Raw genomic sequence first — 21,238 nt, 5'->3', positions numbered from 1 at the left:
CTTATTTATTCTAAAACCATAAACAAAGCAATAAACACATTTTATTCATTTATTCTTTACGAATCTTTTTTCCAACATGAAAATCCTTTTAGGATTTAAAATCTAATTAGCTCTGTTCAAAATTGGTAGCATTTTCTAATTGAAAAAAAAAGACTTTTAGTGCTTTATTCAGGACAATATTAAATAGGAAGCACACAAAACCCTTGGAACTGCTGGAACCTTCAAAAGAAAAAAAAAAACATGTGTTTATATCTGCTTCTTGTGTTTTTATTGAGTTTTTGTTGGCTGCTTTCTTTAGTAGTTGTCTGAAACTTTTAGTGAAGTTGTCTAAAGTCTCAACATCGTAAGATATTTTTAACCTTGGCTGGTCAGTGAGATGCAGCTGCGCCTGCAGGATCTATAGGTGTGTTCAGTGCTGCGCTCTGGCCACCTACCCTCAAGGTAGGCAGGTCAGTCAGTAGAAGAATGCATCAAAAGTTCATTTATATTTTAAAGCAAAATCTAACTTCATTCCATTCTTTACTATAGTTCAGTAACTGCTAACTAATTTTTTCTGTGAACTACCTTTTTGCCTTGTATGTAAATATGTGGTTAATATGTCAAACAGCATTGTCATATTTGGACCATTTCATTCATTAAAAATAAGTTTCTTTGAAATGCAGTTCTACTTCAGGGTTTAGAAATGAAACCACAGTTTATAATTTACTGTTTAAAATAATTTACTTAGAGGTCCGGTATTATCTAAAATCAACATTTTTAAGCTTTACATCATGTTTTAATTTTATTTCCTGATCAAAAACATACCTGGAGTGTTACCTTGATTCTTTCATGCAGGTTTGAAAAAATCCTTTAATCTCCATGGCAACCATTCTGCTGCACAAGACATCTGGGTGGACCAAGCCCCGCCTTCAAGACACAACTCCTCCTCTGAGCTGCAGTTTCCAAACTTCAGCGTCACTGAGCAGCCCTCCTTCATTCAGCTCCTTCAGACTAGCCAGCAGCAATTAGCAACCACCTGGTGAAGCTGCTGAGCTCGTCATACCAAATACTTCTCAGTGCAACGCTGGAAAAAACTTTGTTAAAGGGTTAAAAAAAGGAGCCATGTCTTCCTGAAGATGGAGTTTCAGAAAGACAGAGGCCCAATTTCAAGGCGTTAAATTAGGAATTAATATTTCTCTTAAATTATATTTGATATATACAGAATGTTTATAACAACTGAACATAAGATAGTTACTTGATTATGCTACAAAATGGCATTACAGGCTTGGAAAACATAATACTGCCCTTTTAAGACTGAATGAATGGCTCACATATAGAAAAGACTTAATTACAGGTAAGCAGAAACAATTAGGATCTTCCTCTTTAAATGAAATAAATCTCATTTACCTGAGGAAAACGCTAGTACATTTTACACACTTTTAGATTAAATAACCACAGTGAGATGTTTCTTGTCTCTGAAATCCTTCAGCTATCAGATGTTAGCGGAGTTTCTTGCATGTGTCCTACTTCAGTTCAGCCCTCAGCATCTAAAATGATAAAGATCTTGAAGTATAGTGCATTCACACCTGTGCGTTTTCAACCAATTATGTAGGAGAAAATTACAGGTTTGTTCTTATTTAATTCTCCCAAAAACGTTTTACACAACAAAATATTTCATGTACACTTTGCTAAAAATATTACTGCCTTTCATGAATGTTCTTAAAACTGAATAATAATAATAATAATATCCATATGTCAAAATATATTAGAAAAACACATAGCTTTTGATAACTGTATGAAAGCAGTATTTTAAATAGTAAGAAACACTACAAATACAGTAAATTTTGTGTATTTTTCCTAGCCTGTGTATAGTAAAAATTGAGCTCATTCATTTATTTTACCGCTTTTTTTTCTTACTTCCATCCATCGATTTTCTAACACCACCAGAGTGGTGCTGGTGCCCATCTGCAGCGAACGTTTTGGGCGAGAGGCGGGGTCAGCCTGGACAGGGCAACATAGAGACAGACAGGACAAACGACCATGGACACACACACACACACACACACACACACACACACACACCTAGGGAGAATTTAGAGAAACCAATTAACCTGACTGTCATGTTTCTGGACTGAGGGAGGAAGCCGGAGAACCCGGAGAGAACCCACTCATGCAAAAACTGAAAAAGGGTCCAAAAGCATCTTCTGGTGCAGATTATAAACAAACTTCCTGTCGGTATGTTAACAGTGTTTCCACTTTTTATGTAAAAAAATAAAAACTAAAAAGAGAGAGAGAGAGAGAAATCTCTGATCCATAAAAAACTTCTGTTCTGTTCACCTTCCAAGACCTTCAGGGAGTCAAAAACCACTTCTGGCAAATCCCAGTCATGCTTCTGTGTGTATTTTCTTGTGTCTTGTCTCTAAAGAAAAAAAGTGTGATGGGATTACTCTTGTTACATGGAATCAGATGTGCTCTGTTTGTCTGTTTTGTGTCAGATAGAGAGGCTGGTTCCAGGCAAAATTTGGGATCAACGTCAGGATCAGTTAGACTCTTAGGAGGAAGTGACACCCAAAGAATTTGCGTACTGTACATGGCCAGTTCAGCATTTAATTATTCAGATGTGTAGTTTGTGTGTGTTTTGTTTTTACTAGTGTAGGATCAAGGCTTTTGTCTGGTACTTCTCCGTCTGCATGCTTCTCTTCACTTTTAGTTTTTTGCTGGATATCCTCTCTTCAAACATCAGCGATGACCAAAACATTTAGTAGAAACACCACAACTGCATTTTGATTCTTTGGCATTTGATCGTTTTTTTCATGTTCCGATGAAAAATGTGAAGAAACCCGAGGAAGAATTGAAATAGTCCCTGCATTAAAAGGCTTTTATGAGGTCAAGTTTGCAGTTGGATGATTTTGGGAGTTTTCTGGCTAAAGATTTATTATCTTTGCCTCACCAGCGCTTCGCTGATAAAAATGACCCTTTTTGTTTAAATGATAATAATAAAAATGGAAACATGCAGTTTTGTTTCACAACATCTTTAACTGTGACAAAGTGGCAAAGACAACAATGCATGGAAACTTGTTGTGAGCTATGCACCATGGGAACTTTCTACTAAACAGCTCAGCAGGTAAAAGTGATGACCTCTCCAATTTAATGTTTTTCAAATGTTCCCAAGTTATAGCAGAAGCTAAAACACCCAGAGGCTGTGTAGCCCAGTCTCCTGCTAAATCTAGCTAAATAATTAATTTCACTGGAGGGTTTCTTTGGTTCTGTGATGAACAGGTGACCTCAAGGTGCCCTAACTACCCACTCCCCATATAAACTTTCCCCTGACCTGTCCCCCTAAGGGACAAACATGAATACATGTCTCTATCATCTTCCATTATAAGTGATATTTACAGAAATAATTCTCAGTGGATTTTCATTTTTAGCATAAACTCTCCTGAAGAAAAACAAATCAAAACAAAACAAAAAACTACTACTAACTCTGCACTGAACCCCATTGAAAACCTCGTGGTTATTCCACCAGGTATTGATTTCTGAACTCTTGCTGTTGTTTCAAAATTAATATGAACTTGTTTTATTATTATTTGAGGTCTGAAAACTGTATTTTTATTTTCATTATTTTGAACATTTCTCATTTTCTGCAAATAAATATAAAATTTGCGCTTGGAATTTCAGTGACATGTTGTCAGTAGTTAATAGAATAAAAAAAAATCATTTTACTCAAACATATACCTTTAAAAAGAAAATAAGAGAAACTGAATTTTTTTTATTTACATTTTCTCCAGAGCTCTACATATAGATTAGAGATTAGATTAGAGCTTTTAGCCAATTTTTTTAGGTTAAGAATGTTAAGATGTTATTTTCTGTGAGCTGGAGGTTTATAAAAAATTTGGTTAAACTACATTTAACTTTCTAAATCTTATTTTCTTCTAATATACAGATCTTTAACTTATATAAATAAATTATATAAATAATTATTCCTCTTTTGTTCGTCTTAACATATGTAAATACCGACAGTATGTTCAGTTTTTCCTCTTCACCAGTTGCCCGTCCCGCTCTTTGTGTCTAAATAACTTCCTCAGACTTGTTCCCCTGTGCTTCCTGCTACCAGTAATTGCCTCTCTTTTTAAATTCTTGCTGAGCACCAGAGAAGAGCTTCTCAGAGCACAAATGACAAGTACACAGAAGGAGGCTCATTCCATTTGCAAACAATGATCTGTAAAAGCACGGTGGATGACATGTAAAATGAGCACATAGCGGAGACCACCTGGGCTGACTCAGAATAAACAATTCAACGCACCACTTCCTGACACATTCAACCAATTTGTAGTTGAAGTAAATATGCAGAGGGCGAAGAGCATTCTTGAGAAAAAAAAAATCATGCATACTTTAAGTTAAGGCCAGTAACACTGATGTTTGAGCTGCAAAGAAAATACCAGGTTTGTTTCGGAGGTTCAGATGTCAGTGCTGAAAAGAAGCAAACTGACTGATAAGAAGCCATTTTCTCTCTCTCTCTCTCTCTCTCTCTCTCTCTCTTTCTCTTTTAGCTTATTCCTCACAGCATTATTCTAGGATTAGCTGTGTCTAAAACTTCCAATAAGATAATGAGGAAAAAATTAGTTTTGGTACATAATCTTACATGCTTGCAGCGACGCAAACGAAGAATCTGCTCACAGGGACAGTTTGCCTTTTGTTCCCCAATAATTTGGACTCCAAAAAAATCTTATTGCTAAATTTGGTTTATTTCTGCAAGAAACAAACCTGCAAAATATAGATGCTGCCTTTCTTTACCTATGAGGTGATTTAATCATGAGTTTCTTGTGTTTCATCTCAATATGAACTATCCAGCTATTTATGGAAAAATATTAAACTAATCAGAATCTGGTTTTAAGTGTAACAAAGCTGCTTCTTTCTCACTATTAATCATGTAAACTAAAGCAGAGAACTTTGCATGGTGGAATGAAGGCTGCTTAGACTTAGCAATGTGACTCATCAATATGTGAAAACACATACAATCATTTATCTTTGAAAAGCAGAAGTGGAGCCTCCTGCATAACCAACAAGAATGGAGCAAGTGGTTTCAACAAAACCCTTGTCTTTTCCAGTAGCCATTGTATGGCGCATACAGCAGTAAAACCAGCTGACAAAACTTGCCGGAGCTCTGCTTGGTTTGCTATGTGAGGGTCGGTTCCTGCTGATTTATGACTGTAAATTCTGGAGTTTTTTTTTTAATGTCTCATTTTCCAGACACCAAAAATGTTAATTTGTTGTCAAAATCTGCATTTGGACTGTTTCTAGAAGCAGTAGTGACCCAAATGGAAGTACATGTGAATCTGTATATGTGTACAGATTCACATGTACAAAAATGTGAATTTGGCGTACCCTTCAAGAAAGAGGGATATTGTAGTTGTGTTATATAATTTGCATAACTGTGTCAGTGTATTACATCCTAATATTTCCATTCCTTACTGCATTGGCAACAAAAATGGCACTTATGCATAGACAAGGACTTAATTAATGAGTCGGCATAAAGGCCAGGCCAGCATCAAATTAAATTAGATTTGTACCTCTGTTGTTTGTCCAAAGGAGCTGAGCCAGCATTTGTACTGAAGAAAAACAATTTCTTCCCATTATCTTTTATCTTTATTATCAAATATATGTCTCCTCTTAATTACAACATTTTTGTCATTGTTAGCTGAGGACTGAGAGCCCTGCGATCTACTCTGAGTCGACTTCTCAATGCCTTGATCCACTTTTATCACTTCCTCTGAAATATTCTTATTAGTTTGCATTTACGACAGTGTTTCTGTTATGAAATGTATTGCTTTTTTTTTTTTTACTATCCATTAATTTAAATTTAAAACACAAGATCAAGATCATTATTATTTATCTTCTAATCTAAAGGAAAATCCAGTGTTTTTATATTATTTCCCTAGCTGCAGCTTTTAAAATGATGTCTTCTCTCCACATTTTGTTTCTGTTTTCTTACTAAGCTAACTGATACACTGAGTCAGCAGATTTTGCTGAACTTTTTGACAAGAGTTTACTTCAGTAGCATCAGCAATGATGTTACATCTACGAGCAGAGTTAGCCACTGCAGCAGCCTGCCACCTACCTGTATCCTTTCACTGGCGTTGCGACTAAAGAGGAAAAGTTTGAGCAAAACATCAACCCAAAATAAGACGCTGTGAATCCGAATAAAGTTATTTTAACATCTAGAAATGGAGACTTTGGTTTTGGGGGTCCAAGACACCCCAAAAACTATTTGCTGTGTTGCAGATAATTTTTTCCACTTTAAAATGTTTCAGAGAAATACAACAGTATACCATTAAGAGATAACCTGAGTAAATGCAAAAAATCTATTCTTGATGGTGGTTTAATTTATGAAAAGAAAACCAAACCAGACTGAACTTGTGTAAAAAAATATTCACCCGTTTTGCGATTTTGACATTTCAGGCGTAGAGAAGTTGATCAGATGTATGAAAGGATATCTCAAGACGGTGTCTTTCTTCCATAATTTACTTTATTAAATCGAAACGGCAGGTAGCACCAAGATAATATTTTGTGACCAAGACTCCTTGTTGTTGTGATTAGCCTTTACTGGTTCTCCACTATAAATCTTTCCCATAGGGACAAGTGGAAAACTGATTTCCACATTTATCACATTTATGTTCTTTCTGATTTTAAAATGTGTTCAATGATCTGAAAAATTAGATTGTGACAAAAATTAAGAAACAAAATCTGTGTAAAAATTTCACTTGTTGAAATAAAACCATGAAGCTCCTCACTGCTTCTTGTTTTGATCAATAGAAATATGCAATATGTATTTTTTGGTATCAGTCTGATATCAAGTAAAAAGGTTGGTTTTGCAAACATTGACACAGATACTTTTTCTAAGTTTGATGTATTGTCAAATCTCTGACTCTCATGAGTTTATGTAGCTTTTTCTATTAATTATCTTTGTGAAATCTAAGATAATTTGGACAGAGGTAATATAAATCTACAAAAACACTTTAATACCATAACAACATGATTTGAATGCATTAAATTTAACTTATTAAAACCATAAAGCTCCACACCGCCTCCTGTTTTGATCAAAAGAATAGAAAAGTGTAATACTGTATTTTTTGGGACTAAAACTTTTTTTAAGCAAACACACATGCACACACCCACACATATATATTTATGATGACATTTCATTGACTTCCATATACTTAGCCTGACCTTTAACCTATAGCAGCTCTTATGAGAACCAGGCTTTGGGCCTCATAAGGAGTAGTGGAAAGTCATAATGGAGTATTTGCAAAAGTGCTTTTTGCTTGCATGTCAGATGTTAGCATGGGCTCTTCTTTTCGATTGTGGACTTTCCAACGGTAAAATAAGTTTATAGAGGCGCTGAGTGCCACCTCTTGTGAATTACAGAAAGTTTATGCCTTTCTGTCAGATTGTTCTGCTCTCTGCCTCTCACATTTTCCCCTTACATGCTCCTTTTACCATTCTGTCATTTGCTTCATCTCTTTTCCTGTAATGCTCTTTTTATTTCATTAAATGTTTTCTACAGAGCCTGTCGGTTAAACAAAATGTGCTGACTCGCTCCCCCGGTGCAACCTTTCTGCCATTTAACGCTGAAACTTTTGACAAACTGAAAAACTTTTGCTTGTAGATTTTCTTTTGCCATGTTATATGGGACTGAAGACAAGTCACAGTTAATGTGCATGAGTTTAGTTTGTGTATTTTATTTTATTTTCTGACATGGAAGTCAGAAAATAATTTAAGGACATTGTAGAAAATATATCAACCCAAATTTAAAACTATAGGGAAAAAAATGAAGAAAACAAAACTAAAGTCATACAAGGTTTACATCAAAGTACTGTATATATATATATATATATATATATATATATATATATATATATATATATATATATATATATATATATATATATATATATATATATATATATATATATAGATATATATATATATATATATAGATATAGATATATATATATATATATATATATTTATATATGTCAAATATTATTATTCCATACAATTTATTCATTACAAACATTTACTGTTAAGTCTATAGCCCTTCAACATCAACCTTTTTCTCTTATTATTGAGAAGAGTGTAAATAATTCTTGCCTTTTTATAAAAAATGACTTTGTTTTGTGATTGTTTTTATTATTAAATCCTCTAGTATGGCTCTGTACAGAGATACAACCACAGCCACCAAAAGCACTGCCATGCTCCCTTAAAAGATAATTTTCTACATCTTGATGAAATGCTTCAGATTATTTTATTGGCAGTTACAAAAACGAAGTATTTCATTTCACTCCGCTTTATCTAGAATCAATCTGCAGCATACATCTATGTTGACTTAATGGACTGTTTTGTGGCAGGCAGTTTTCTTATTTATATTATAATTCTTCTCGTTAAGCAGGTTGGAAAAAAAAAGTCCCTCTTGCTATACGTCATTTCAGGCCTAACAGTTCTTGGAATAGTGAGATGCTGTCATTATGTGGTGTTATGGCCAAGGGTAATGATGCACAATAACTGCTTTGGCTCTGCTGGAGAATAATGGCATATTTCACACAAAAGGCCCTTCTCCACATGAACAAATAGTGTTTAGAGAATCTAATATTTCTGATTATCAGTTTTATGATGGCATGTTGGCTGAAGGACTTTCCTTTTTACTTTTTACTATTATTTAATATCATTTTGTAAAAGTGAAGGTATTGAATCCATTATTAGTTAATTGCAACATGCAGAGAAATATGTTTTAGCATTTTTTTTTTTAGAATAATACTGAAATATAACACATTCTGCAATGAAAAGCATAAAGACAATGAGATTGTATTTGAGTAAATGTATCCAAACATTTTTAAGGATACATTAAATAATCTGTCTTCTGTAAAGACCAGCAGAGCATAAACCTTTTCTTAATCAATAAATGTGGGCAGATCGATCCAAATATTGATAATATTGTTATCAAGTAAGTATCAGAATCGAATCGACTGATACTTTAGTTTTCATTGAAGTATTATTTTATTTTGTATTGTTTCTCAGACCTACCTGAAATAAATTTTGATTTGATTTGCTCTCAATTTAAAATATTTTCCACTTGGTTCATCTACAAACAATACATGTAAATCTTGTTGTTATGGTATTAAAGTAGTTTTGTAGATGCCTATAAACTTTGTCCAAATTTTCTGCTAGGTTTCACAAAATGAATCAAAGAAAAAACTCCTAAAAGTCAGAAGTTTACCAAGTTTAAATAAAAAGACGAAGCTGTGTTTACTTGATATCAGTTCAATAGCAGAAAATTCAGTATTGCACATTTCTATTTTTCAAAACAAGAGGTAGGGAGGAGCTTTATACTTTAGTTCAGTGTTATGAAAAAAGAAATTTAAAACATCAAAACAAATAAAATATCAGATTAGTTTTAGAATAACACAAGTAGACTGTAGACACTGTCAGTTTTAAAGATGACAGTGTGAGGAAATAAAACCCCACAATGTGAGGAGGTGTTACTAAATCTTTATCATAATGCGGTTTGACCTTTTTTTTTTCCAGCTGCTGTACTGCAGATGAGAGATTCTCTATTAGAACTGTGAAGCGTTCACAAGCACCACTTGTTTAAACAGCGTTACCAAATTAAGAAGCTCATGTCTGTTTGCATCTGTTTGTAGTAAAACTGGGGTGAAAATATTGTTTTTGTGTTTAAAGAAATCTAGAAGTAAAGCCTGCCAATAAAAAAGCAGCAATAGTAAGTCAACAACAAAACACTTGTCATTTCCAGCAGCCATTGTACAACGCATACAGAGGTAAGACCAGCTGACCAATGATGGAGCTTCGTCTGGTTTGGGGTTGCTAGGTAACGGCACAGTCTCCGTCAATTGTGACCTAACAACTGTGAGGTTTTTGAAACAACTAATTTTCCAGACACACAAAAAAACTAAATACTCAAAAATGCCTAAGAAGATTTTATTTGATTTTCTTTTTTTTTATGCTTAGGGCACTTTTAGAAGCAGTTGAAACCTAAACGTACAAAAGTATAAAAATATGCAAAAAGTGAATTTTGCATTACAGGTGATATGTGCAACATTTTAGTGTCTGTACAAAAGAACTTTATTTTCAGTAAAACCTTTTTACAAATGACTTCCCCATGGCTTCCACATTAGAAATTGATACAGAACAGAAAAAAATGGAAATTTTTCCAGGAAGACAACAGTCACTGCATTTTTAGTGTGCTTTCTTTCTTCAGCGCAAACATTTTCCCTCTTGTTTTGTGGCCCAAAACCTCCTGATTCTGAGCAAACTGACCTCTGTCCAGAAATGGTCCATAAACCACCTGGACAGCAGGCACCATCGCAGACGCACTCCAACATTTTTCTACACTTATTGTGTTAAAAGAACATTTTTCCTTTTTCTGCCAGAGCACAGACATGTGATGGAGGTTTATATGCTGCCCTGGATAAACATTCAAACACAAACCTCTTCCATCAACCACTGCCTGTAGTCTTATAGAATACCATCTCTTATGATTGAAATATTCTCTGTGACATGCCCTCAGAGCCACAGTAAGGATGTGTGAACCATTAATATCCCACACACGTTGTGGAAGCCCCATTGCTGAACAAATCAAGGAAATGTTCCTTTCACATTATCTGTGTTTGGCATATAAATGATTTTGGACAGGAATAGTTCAGTATAGGAGCAACACCCTCGTAGGCAATCTGCTCCACAGAAATGTTCAACTCCACAGTTGCTGTGAGCTCCGTACTGAAACTCTTTTCGCCAGTGGTAAACAAAAATAAAAATTTGTGTTGTCTTTCTCAAGAAAAATCCAGACAGTTGCAGATGTACTGAAATGTTTCTTCAGACATTTCAATATTTTGGGTTCTCTGAACATTGTTGGAATCAGATCAATGGTTTCCCACCTTGTAGTTGCTTTATGGTCTTATTGCTGCAGCCATACTGTTAACACAGAAATTGCAGAACTACAGCACCAGCGCCACATTGCCTGCAGATATTGATGAATTTCACAAGCTTAAATTACATTCTCACCATAGGTGTTTTTCTTTTGCTTCAGTCACTTTCAATATTACTGTTGTTTGTGTGCAAATAAAAAAGATTAATCAAGTTGTTTGCTGAAGTCTCGCCAACTGAACACTGTATTAAATAACTATGTATTTTGAATAAACTAAACTTCAAACCCTTTTTACTAACTTGCTCCTGGGCAAGAAAAATCATTTTGTCTTAATTAAATGAAACATTCTCATTCTGTTAAAAACAAAACAACTATGTATTTTCATCCATTTACTACAATGTACCTCAGTAATGCTAGTGTAGATTAGCATACCTTATGAATACACCCAACAATTATCTATATATTTAGAACATAATTTCCTAATGATCTTTACAATCTTCTGTGTGGAAAATAGTGAAGGACTGGACAATATTTACACAGACATTAACAGGTATGACTAAAGTAATCTGAAATAAAATTTAAAAACCCTTTATTTCTTTCCTTTTTAAATAAAAATAAAATTACCTCAATGGTTGTTAATAGCTTTGAATTATTTATTTCTTTAATAGCAATGCGTATTTATATTTCTAATGAGTTAAATTAAATTAAAAAGATTTGCTGTTCATTGAAATGAAATATTAAGTCATGTTCATCATATTTACAAATAAATAGATGCCTGGTAGTGAATCGTTTTTCCTTTTGTAACGGCAGAATTTTGTTTTGATTGGGATCACAGCACCTTGTAGCCAATCACATGAGACTGTATGGGACGATCCCACTGGGATCACACCATTATGCAGAAACAGAATGGTGGCCACTAAGAGACACCACAAATAACATCCCAGCATGTGGAGGAATAATAATAATAAACAGTTTCTGATGTAAATTATTTCATTTCCACACAGTTTCAGGTTGATATGCGGTGATCAGTGGCCTAAAATACTTCTCAAAATACAAGGATATTAAAGTTAAAATCCAAGGTCACAAATAATCTTAATCTGTCTAAAGACTACAGGCACTGTCAACACGAAATTAATATTATTAAAATACCTCACATGATTCAAACTGGGAGTTAATAATGGTTGCAGACAAATGTTGCCCTCCTGACATACAGCTGCATGAAGTCAGAGGTTTTATATTTAGAAAAATCTGTTGAACGTTGTGTTGAAAATGGGCCGCAGTGAAACACAGAAGCAGCTGATTAAATAACCATTTGGCACAGAAAAGCCTTGGGATCTCCTCTAGAGTGAGCTGATGATTCTGTTTGACTTTCTGCATCCACAAACTGTAAGTATTTGAAAATGAATGCTGCCTTTTTTATTAGTTCCCCAAAACATCAGTGAACTCGACAAAGGTTGCTCAAAAATAGATTCATACTAATATTTAGAAAAGGATAATGAAGAGGAGAAAATAACTGCTATGTTCAAGTACAGCTTTTTTTAAAAAATAAAAATAAAAAACTGGAGACATTTTTTGTATAAAAGGAAATGCTAATTAAAGAGATAATTACTTATATCTGCCTGGCCACGGTGAGACCAGGAAGTGTCGCCGGAGGCGTTTTGAGTTATTTACAGATTCTGAACGTGTGAATTCAAAGCTTTTGAATGATGTCAAACACATAAAAATCAAAATGATTATAATAAAACAAACCTCAAATGCCTGCAGCTTGTTCACTGAGTAAACAAACTGCATTCAAAAAACAAATTTGCCATTTTGAAACCTCCAAAATGAATATTTATAGTGTAACCAGATCCCTTCTGCGTTGTGCAGGTTATTAGATGTTAGTCAGGCCGTGACTCTGTTTGGCTTTCAACGATTTATTCTCTCCCGCAGGACAACATGACAAAAGGGCGGGATCATGTCTCACATTAAATAAAATAAATCTTTTTTATACAACATACCTGACGAAAATATCCAACAGAAAAACAATTGTTACAAGCTGCCCGCTCCAAGTCCTACACAAACAAAAATACATAACAGAAATTAACTTAATAAATCTACAAATAAACTGGAAGTATTTAGATAGAAAATAAATAGGACACACCTCTCCCGCAGGACAACATGACAAAAGGGGAGGGGCTAAGGGACGCAAACATTTTAAAGTCAAAACCATAGAAGAAGAAATAAAAAGGAGGGGCTACCGTTCTTAAAGTAACACATTCAAAACAATGACAGCTTTTCGGTCAGGTAGAGAACAATACAAACAATAACAAAAAAAGACATTTTGTGTAATTATAACAACCAGGTTACATTCACCCCCCTAGAATTACACAAAATAAAAAACAGTGATAAAGACACTTAGTAGCAGTAAAATTTTATTTTATTTTATTATTTTTGCAACAATGTAACACATCAGCCAAACAGCTACCCTACAATAAGGTCAGGAGACTAGAGATCGCTCGACGCCCAGCAAAATCTCACAGTATTCCATGGACAACAAGAGGTGCCTTTTACACCTCCCCATACAGAGTAAACACATAAATGGTACTGAAGCTTATGCAAACCAAGACAAAGACAATCCTAGCCAATGGCAGGAATCATATGAGAATTTGGAAACTCACACGTCAATAACAGTTTGAACATTATCCTTATCATAAAGCGCCTCAATGACGGCCATGGACTCTATCAGGCGACAAACTGGTTTAATAACCCTCCCAAAGCGTGAAGTTAGGCGAACAACATCCTCACCCACCCTGTCTGGAGGATGAACAGAGCCAGCAGCATCAGGAAGAGGAGGTAAGGAACCAGCAGTCGCCAGTACTCCTGTTTCCATGGAGGAGTCCTCAGAGTCATGAGACAGGTCACTGTTCCCAACTGATGGAGCCAAGGACACGTCCTGAACCCATGAAGCAGTACGGTCATCCCCATCACTGCAGGACAGGGAGTCAGGTAGGGAAGGCTCAGCAGGAACAGCACTAGGAGCCTCACTAAATCTTCCTGTTCCATGTGAATCAGGAACCGGGGGGACTCGAACCACACTATCAACCTGGCGGTTCACATTTCCATCCAAGGTCATCCCCACAGGTAAAAAGTTCACGTCAAGAAGGAGGTTGCGATGCACCACACGCCGCATTGCCAGTGACGATCTCTATCACAATAAATATGGATAGCAGGTTTGGAGGCAACCACCGTGTACATCACAGGCTCCCATTTATCAGAAAGCTTTCGCTTTCCTCTGGCTCCCTTGTTTGCCACCAGGACCTGATCTCCAACTGACAGAGGGTGACCCTTGACTCTCTTGTTGTACTGGTCACATTGATGTTTCTGCTCTGCACTGGTGTTCTTCTCAGCCATTAGCATGGCAGAACGTAAATCTTCAACCAGTGATTTGACATAAGTGTGGTAGTCACAAATAGCATCATCATGAAGAACGTTCCGAAAAACAAGGTCAACAGGCAACCTGGGAATCCTCCCAAACATCAGATAGAACGGTGCAAAGCCTGTGGTCTCATGAACCGTGCAGTTGTAGGCAAAAGTCAGAGACTGGACCATCTGAGGCCATTTATGCTTCGAACGTGGAGGCAGAGATCTCAACATGTTGCCCAGAGTGCGATTGAATCTCTCTGCAGTCCCATTACCCATTGGGTGGTAGGGTGAGGTGTGTGATTTACTGACACCACTCAACTCCAAAAGCTCAGCCAGCAGCTCACTCTCAAAATTTGCACCCTGATCTGAGTGAATGCGCTGGGGGAAGCCATAAACACAGAAAAACCCATCCCATAACTTTTTTGCAACTCGTTTAGCAGTTTGATCTTGACACGGGAAAGCATGTGCTAACTTTGTGAAGTGATCAGTGATCACCAGAACATCCACAGACTTGTTGTTACTGTCCTCAGCTGACCAGAAATCAATGCACACCAGCTCCATCGGAGCACTGGTCCTGATGTTCTCCAGAGGGGCTCTCACAGCAGGCTCTGGGGTTTTACTGAGGACACATCTGGGACATTTTCTCACATAATCTCGCACATCTCTTTCCATGTCATGCCAAAAGAAACGACGACGAGCCAAGGAGAATGTTCGTGGCTGGCCCTGATGACCTGCATTATCATGGACACCAGTCAGAACCACAGACTTCAAAGCATCAGGGACCACAAACTGGAAGCGTTTACCTTTTGTCAGAGGGTCTTTTATGACACGGTAAAGAACGCCATTCAGCAATGTTAGTTTATCCCACTGCTTCAGAATTTTTAGAGCCAGTTGATTTTCACCAAAGCGTTCCGCCTTGATGGACGGCGTCCCCGCTCAACGTACAGGACAACTCTGGAAACAACAGGATCGTTTTTCTGGTGAGAGACCAGGTCAGTTAGACAAAGAGCTGTTGATGGACCTGTGGTGTGTGGGATTATCATGCCCAGATGATCAGCTAAAGATGCTGCATGCTGAGTCTGACCAGCATCTCCACTGCAGGCTGATGACAAAAGAGAGGTGACTTCGTCACAGGTCATGGACGTGTCAGCCGTAATGGAGGAAGAGCTGTCCACTGATTGAAGCTGACAGGTCAAACGGAAAACATCCTGCACAGCATGATCAGGGACCTCACAGACATGCTCCAAAAGTTCCTGACAAGGTTCTGACAGAAGGCGATCAGCCAAAGGCTTCACAAAAGGAGCTCTGCTCAGAGCATCTGCCACCACATTCTGTCTCCCTGGAACATACCTGATTTCAAAGGTGTATGGAGCAAGCTTAGAGACCCAGCGCTGTTCACAGGCATCCAGTTTGGGCTTGGTCAGGATATATGTGAGAGGGTTATTATCCGTCCACACAGTAAACCTGTGACCCTTCAGCCAATGGCTGAACTTATCGCATACAGCCCACTTTAAAGCTAGGAACTCGAGCCTGTGTGCAGGATAGTTGGCCTGGCTGCGGCTGAGAGTCTTGCTGGCAAAAGCAACAGGTCTAGCAATCTCTCCATCAGCTGGGACCTGCGACAAAACAGCACCAAGCCCATCCAATGAAGCATCGGTTGAGAGAATAAATGGCTTCTCAAAATCAGGATGTGCCAGCACCACACAGTTGAGAAGTGCAGTTCTAAGGTCTCCAAACGCTTTCGCACAAGCTGGAGTCCAGTCCTGGGGAGTCAGAGCACGAAAGGTTCCAGCTTTCCCGTGTCCTTTGCTCTTTACTTTACGTTTCTGACCTGCGGTGAGGGCATAAAGAGGCTTTGCGATGCGGGAACAAGCTGGAATAAAGTGCTGATAGAATAGCACCATGCCCAAGAATGACCTCACCTTCTTCTGGCACGGAGTACAGCCATCCTCCTTCATGAGGTCCTTTTGTTCAAACCCTGAGATGACCCTTACCTTCTCCTGATCAACAGAAACACCACCAGCTTCCACAACATGGCCCAAGAACCTCACAGACCTCCTGAGAAAGTGACACTTTTTCTGGGCCAGCTTCAAGTTGTTTGCTCTCAGGCGACAGAAAACAACCTCCAGCCTCTTTAGCGACTCCTCCTCAGACGGTGCAAACACTAAGAGGTCGTCTAGATAGCAGAGGAGGCTGGAAAAGTTCAAGTCACCAAAAACGTTAAGCATCATTCTCATGAAGGAAGCTGGGCTGTTGCATAAACCTTGGGGGAGACGGTTGTACTCATAAAGTCCAAGCGGCGTGGTAAAAGCAGTGTAATGTTTGTCGGACTCATGGAGAGGGATGTTGTAGAAACCAGAGGTCAAGTCCATGGTGCTGAACAGCGCATTCCCACCAAGAGCAGCAAGGCAGTCAGACTGATGGGGCAATGGATGGGCATCCTTAACGGTCTTAGCATTAAGCCAGCGGAAGTCAGTGCATATCCTCATGTCCCCAGACTTTTTCCACACCATAACAAGCGGGGAGGCATATTCACTAATAGACTTCCTTATGATACCCTTCATCTCCATCTCAGACAAGACCTCCCTCAACTGCTGATAATGTGCTGGTGGTATGCGTCGATAAGGCAAGCGAAATGGCTGGTCATCAGTCAAGTGAATGCGATGAACAAAATCCCTCGCCTCACCACAATCCAGTTTTCCCCTGGAGAACACATCCTGGTAAGAAACCACGAGTTCAGCCAGCCTTCTTTTAGACTCATCTGACACCTCACAGCTCTCTATGTCAATGTCATGCAGACCACAGTCTCTCAGCATCTGCACTGGATCAGCACTGTGATGTGATGAACCTGTTGAAACAGCTGAATGGTTGCAGTACAGTTCCGATCTCCCTGACTAAGCATAAAGTCCTCCACAGCGACACATGGAAAGACATCAGCGATTTTAGCATTGCGGCGCAGTATGAGAGGTTTTTCTGTTGGGTTGAGGACCTTCATAGGGACCCAACGATCCCCCCACATGGGTGTGACTACACGACCCACCAAAATGTTTTTTGGGGTGGAACGAGCAGATGACGGCTCGACAACCACAGTGCCTCCCAATGACAGTGGTGCAGTGGATGGGAGCTTACCCCAAACCACATACTCCTGACGAGGAAGGAGGGTAACAGCCTGTCTGAGCCTAACTGTTCCAATCTTGTCAGATGAAGTAGAGTTTGACCACCGAGAAACACAACTCAGAAGCTGCAAAAACTCCTCACACTCTGGGTTTGCAGTGTTAGATGTAATGAGTTCCCAGTACCTCGAATCAGTTTTCATTCTTTGAATAAGGGGCCGGAGCACATTGCTACCAATGATGAATTCATCATGTTGGCCAGGTATCAAAAATGTCGGTACTGTAAATCTGAAGCCATAGATCTCAATGTTCAACTCATAGATGTATCGAGGCTGCGTGAGAAGGCCACCACACCCAACGAGCACCACATTCTCTGGGACCGCAAGAGGGATCAAATCAACACCCGCAGCTCTTAGCTTGCTCTCTGCCTCCACGCTCAATGTGCACGACATACTCCCAGAGTCCAACATACCCCTCAGTGTAGTCCGGTCACTAACTGAAACTGAGGCATAAAACAAATCACTAGCCCTCTGAACTCTCTGTGACCCCAAGAAAATCACTGCTCTGTTCTCAGGTGAAGTATTGCAACACTCAGTATAAACAGAGCGTGCATCCAGTGTAGTCGTGAGGGTATTATCCACTCTGCCCATGCTTCCCCTCTCATCACACGGGCTCTCTAGTTTAAATTAGGATACTGGGAGGACAGCTGCGGTGTGTGATGAGCAGGCTGAGGACAATCCCTTTTAATGTGTCCTGAGCCGAAGCAGTTGAGACACAGTCTGAACAATCTGCAGTGTGAGTGTGTGGTATGCTCCTCTGAGCAACAAACCCTGCATGGTGCATGCTGAGGACGTTTAGAACCACGTGTGTAACTCCTCACATGTTGACCACTTTGTTTTGTAGCAAGAGAAGCTGCACACAGAGACAGAACTTTATCGAACATCTCTGTCATCTGAGAAGGCGGTTCAACTCCTGAACTGGAGGAAAAAGGTGGCTGGGGTGGACCTGTATTCTGAAAGGATGTAGATTGTGGAGCAACATGCTGCTGTGGCTGCTGATTCAAGGGCCCTGAAGCTGAGGAATGATCACATGCCAAAGCAGCTTGGGGAAAACGGACAGCAAATGGTGTAGCATCAGCTGACAACGCAGCACTAGGCGTTTGAGCACCAAGCTGAGGATGACAGGAGAGAACAGGGCCCGCAGACGAACCAAGAGTCCTCTTTGTAGTGACCATCGGCTTCCTAAGACTTGCAACACGGTTATCAAGGCGGCTCTGGACCTCAGCAGTAGTCCACTCCTCCACAGGTTCCAGCTGGAAGGAAAGAGCTAGACCAGGATCAGGACAATGGTTGATGAACATTGTAACAACTTCAGCTCCTGGATCCTCCACCTGCTTCCCCTCCCACGCAAACACTCATCAGCTGCTTCAATAGACTTGTTCAGTCGAATCCAGTAGTCCATGGCTGTCTCTCCATCAGCTGGCAGGATGTTATAGAAGTCTCTCATTGGCAAACTGGAGAAGATCAGCTCACCAAAGTTGCGTTTCAAAATATCGAAAACAGTAGAAACCAACTTGTCACTACATGACTGAGGCTGGCAACGGTTTACACCTGAACCACATCTCTGGCTTTCCCAATAAGTCTGGATGTGATGATCTCACACATTTCTACAGGGTCCACACATCTCATCCTTGACAGATAGCATCTCATCAAACCCTCCCATTCCTGGATGGAGAAGGTGTCAGTGTGGTCACCTTTAAAATATGGAGGTGCTCTAATATCAGACTGAACAACAAACCTCATTTGTGACTGATCGGTCAGGTCGCTTGGTTGGCTGTCAGCAACCTGAGACTGTGACTGACTTTGTGGGTTTAGTCCATTGAGATTCGTCAGAATGGCGCCCCAATCTGCTTAGCCAGATCAGCAATCACCCCACTGAGAGCCTCAGTAGAAACAAGTTGGGTAGGGTCAGACCTTGCTTTGCCAATGGGTGTAGAAGCAGCAGCAGGAATAGGTGGGGGGTTCATCCCAAGCTGATCAACAGAAAATTCATATGGACTAAGAGGCATAGGTCTACCCCTTCCAAATGACATGTAATGTTGGCCCCTCCCCAAACTAAAAGTGACCTTCCGGTCCACTTCATCACCTTTAAAAGGTACCTCAGTGTCAGACATTTCATCAAACAATAACAGACAAAAGCTATGGAAAATAACAGTGGATCAAAAAGAAGTGATGTCAAAAATAAAGTGCAGATACCCAACAGTGTAAAAACAAATCAGTCACACAAGAACTCATATGCAACAGTCAGCAAAAGAAACAAAAAAACAACCAGCCTTATCTACAGGTAAAGGGTAATAAACAGACTGGTTTCATGTCTTTACATTTTTTTTTTATTATTATTATTATTAATATTATTATTATTTGTTGATCATGTACCGTTTTAAGATTGTTTTTATTGTCCCAAAACACACACACAAAAAAACGTTTACAAAATTAAAAAAAACTTTTCCAATTATTCTAAACTTATTTCCCCTCTTCCCTTGAATAAAACGAGGTGCACAAAAAAAAGACCAACAGAAACAGGTACTTCGTTGCTAGGATACAGCGCGCCAACGCCTGCCAGTCAAGGCGCAGGGCAAAGGCGGGGCAAGACGTCAAAGGCGGGAAAGGCACAACGTAGCGCAGCTTCAGCAGTGGAGATTCGACGTTACAGCGGGTCAGACGGCACCAAGTGTAACCGGATCCCTTCTGCGTTGTGCAGGTTATTAGATGTTAGTCAGGCCGTGACTCTGTTTGGCTTTCAACGATTTATTCTCTCCCGCAGGACAACATGACAAAAGGGCGGGATCATGTCTCACATTAAATAAAATAAATCTTTTTTATACAACATACCTGACGAAAATATCCAACAGAAAAACAATTGTTACAAGCTGCCCGCTCCAAGTCCTACACAAACAAAAATACATAACAGAAATTAACTTAATAAATCTACAAATAAACTGGAAGTATTTAGATAGAAAATAAATAGGACACACCTCTCCCGCAGGACAACATGACAAAAGGGGAGGGGCTAAGGGACGCAAACATTTTAAAGTCAAAACCATAGAAGAAGAAATAAAAAGGAGGGGCTACCGTTCTTAAAGTAACACATTCAAAACAATGACAGCTTTTCGGTCAGGTAGAGAACAATACAAACAATAACAAAAAAAGACATTTTGTGTAATTATAACAACCAGGTTACAATAGCATGGGGTTGTTTCTACATAACATTACATTACTGATGTTTATCATTGTTGATGCACAGTGGCGCAGTTGGTAGAACTGTTGCCTTGCAGCAAGAAGGTCCTGGGTTCGATTCCCGGCCCGGGGTCTTTCTGCATGGAGTTTGCATGTTCTCCCTGTGCATGGTGGGTTCTCTCCGGGTTCTCCAGTTTCCTCCCACAGTCCAAAAACATGACTGTCAGGTTAATTGGGCTCTCTAAATTCTCCCTAGGTGTGAGTGTGTGTGTGAATGGTTGTGTGTCCTGTATGTCTCTGTGTTGCCCGGCAACAGACTGGCGACCTGTCCAGGGTGAACCCGCCTCTCGCCCGGAACATAGCTGGAGATGAACCAGCAACCCTCCCGACCCCATTAGGGACAAGGATGAACAGAAAATGGATGGATGGATGGATGGATGGATGGATGTTTCTGTTATATATTATCTCAGGTGTTAATTGGTATTAGAGGAAAGCTTCAGTAGGTGAATGTGTGCTTTATTTATTAGCAATATATACTGTCTAAATAATAAAATCTCAAAATGTTT

The sequence above is a fragment of the Gambusia affinis genome, linkage group LG04 (genome assembly GCF_019740435.1).
Source record: "Gambusia affinis linkage group LG04, SWU_Gaff_1.0, whole genome shotgun sequence".
Classification (NCBI taxonomy): Eukaryota; Metazoa; Chordata; class Actinopteri; order Cyprinodontiformes; family Poeciliidae; genus Gambusia; species Gambusia affinis.
Note: the sequence above shows the minus strand (reverse complement) of the source record.